This window comes from Lathyrus oleraceus, chromosome 5 (genome assembly GCF_024323335.1).
Source record: "Lathyrus oleraceus cultivar Zhongwan6 chromosome 5, CAAS_Psat_ZW6_1.0, whole genome shotgun sequence".
In the NCBI taxonomy this organism is placed as follows: Eukaryota; Viridiplantae; Streptophyta; class Magnoliopsida; order Fabales; family Fabaceae; genus Lathyrus; species Lathyrus oleraceus.
Genome location: NC_066583.1, coordinates 30,795,110 through 30,797,801, shown reverse-complemented (window position 1 = coordinate 30,797,801; position 2,692 = coordinate 30,795,110). Strand labels below are relative to the sequence as shown.

The 2,692-nt window shown below is 41.3% G+C and overlaps 1 non-coding gene across 1 annotated transcript; it reads right to left on the bottom strand.

Moving 5' to 3' along the window:
• Positions 1-644: 644 nt before the first annotated feature.
• Positions 645-751, bottom strand: LOC127089706 (small nucleolar RNA R71). The gene has a single exon (XR_007791264.1). It is a non-coding gene; the product is annotated as a small nucleolar RNA R71 (small nucleolar RNA).
• Between the last annotated feature and the right edge of the window lie 1,941 nt (positions 752-2,692).

Genomic DNA, 2,692 nt, shown 5'->3' with positions numbered 1-2,692 from the left:
TAATGTGATCAGGGACCTGATTTAGTCAAATAGTGCGATTCTTTCGTTGCGCAGTATAGACTAAGGTAAAAACTAGTCGCCTTTCCCTTATTTCCCGATTGTATGCCAAGTACTCGCTCACAAGGCGAAAACTTAGCACCACCAATCACAGAATTAGAGCGTTTCTTATATTTAAGACGCCGAATACTAGAGTACCAACGAAGGTACAATATTCCCGATATCTTCTTTCCTACTACTGAACTAGTTGAAAAACCAACCATGGCTGCAGTAGGACCACAAAATCGTCCTCTTAAGTTCTACGCTACCCCGTCCCAATAAGAACCTCACAACAGTATTGTTGCCCCTGCTATCAATCGAAACGATTTCGAGTTGAAACCCTCATTATTATTAGCTGTCCAACAACATCAATTTGCTGGAAATCCTACGGACGACCCTAATGAACATTTGACCAAGTTTGTGCAGTACGCAGACTTTGTGAAGGCGAATGGTGTATCTCAAGGTGCGATAAGACTACGCCTCTTTCCTTTCTCTCTAAGAGACAGAGCTTGGGCTTGGTTGCAATCCTTGCCATCCAACTTAGTTACTACATGGGAAGAACTAAAGAATGTTTTCTTAGCCCGATATTTCCGCCAAGCTAAATTGCTATGCTGAGAGCTCAAATCAACGGATTTCGACAAAAAGATGCAGAATCTCTCTACGACGCGTGGGGGAGATACAAAGACATGATGATGATATATCCTTATCACGGTCTCGAAGACTGGGTGATCATTCACACATTTTGCAATGGGCTTCTGTATAACACAAGACTGATAGTAGATGTTGCCGCGGGCGGTGCACTTATGGACAAGCCATACAACGAAGCCTATCAACTCATTGAAAACATGGCCCAGAACCATTGCCAATGAGGAGGTGAAAGAACTCCAGTAGAAAAGTCCCAAACAAAAGGTGGAATGTATAAAATCAGTAGCCTTGACCATATCCATGCAAAGGTAGATGCCCTTGTTCAAAAGTTATACAACTTGACCATACCACCCGCAGCCACCATGGTTGTCGTAACCCCAAATTGTGAGTTATGTGGAATTCTTGGATACGTTGCACCAGAATGTCAGATATTAGCAGGAGTCCCCACTGATCAAGTAAATTATGCACAAGGAAATCCTTATTCGAATACCTACAACCCAGGTTGGAAAAACCATCCCAACTTTTCGTACAAGAACAACAACGCCTTGTATGCTCCTGGCCAAGCACCCGCTGTTCCACCTGGATATCAAAAGCCAGCTAGTAATGCTCCTAACATGCCTAGGAAGTCCAACCTTGAATTAATGATGGAAAGCTTCATAGCTACCCAAGCTCAAATAAAAAAAGACTTCTTGAACCAAAACATACATGCTAGTGAGCAACTTAAACAATTAGTGAGCAAAGTAGACGCCTTAGCCACCCACAACAAAATGCTTGAAACACAGATTTCACAAGTGGCTCAACAACAAGCATCTACTGCTACTCCCGCTGGCACATTTTCTGGACAACCACAACCTAATCCGAAAGGACATGCAAATTTTGTTATATTGAGAAGTGGAAAAGAACTAGACGGACCCGAAGATCCAAGACTCCAAAATCCTGCCATGTACCAAAAACCTGACAAAACAACAATTGAGAAGGTAAGTGAACCAAAGGAGAAGGAAGATAATATCCAAGAGGCCTAAGAGAAAGAAAAACCTTATGTGCCTTCACCACCTTATAAACCACCCATTCTGTATCCTCAAAGACTCGCAAATTCTAAAACTGTAGGGCAATTTAAGAAATTTGTTGAACTTCTGAAGCAACTGAATATTACAATTCCCCTTACAGAAGCCATCACACAAATGCCCTCATGTGCCAAGTTTCTTAAAGAGATCCTATCCAATAAGAAAAAGATCGAGGATAACGAAACAGTTACACTTACTGCTGAGTGTAGCGCAATAATCCAAAACACCATGCCTCCCAAACTAAAAGACCCGGGTAATTTCTCCATACCCTGTGTCATTGGAAAGTTTGTCATAGATAAAGCTCTATGCGACTTAGTATCCAACATTAGTGTAATGCCCTTAACCATCTGTAAAAGGCTCAACATGGGAGAACTAAGACCAACCAAGATGTTTGTTCAACTAGCTGACCGCTCAATCAAATATCCTGTTGGTATACTAGAGAAATACCCAGTACGTGTAGGACAATTCTACATTCCTACAAACTTCATAATCATGGACATCAAAGAAGATGCCAATACACCTATTATATTAGGAAGACCATTCTTAGCTATCGCTGGAGCCATAATAGACGTGAAAAGAGGTAAGCTAACATTCGAAGTTGGAGAAGAAAATGTTGAACATCTTGACACAATTCTTACAAGCGCCAGCTATAGGCGATACCTGTTATCTACTTGATGTCATAGACGAGTGCATAAGAGAGATGGAGATGCAAGAAACCATATATTCTGATATAATGAAAATCCAAATCCCTCCAATCTTTGAAGATGATAATTGGCGTGAACCATACCAAAATGATAGTCTAGGCGAATGCTTAGCACTTACACCCAATCACATGCCATGCCCGAAGAAACCAGACTTAGAATTAAAAACACTACCAAAGAACCTAAGATACGAATTCCTAGACACTGAACTCAAAAGACCAGTAATAGTCAACGCAGACTTAGGAC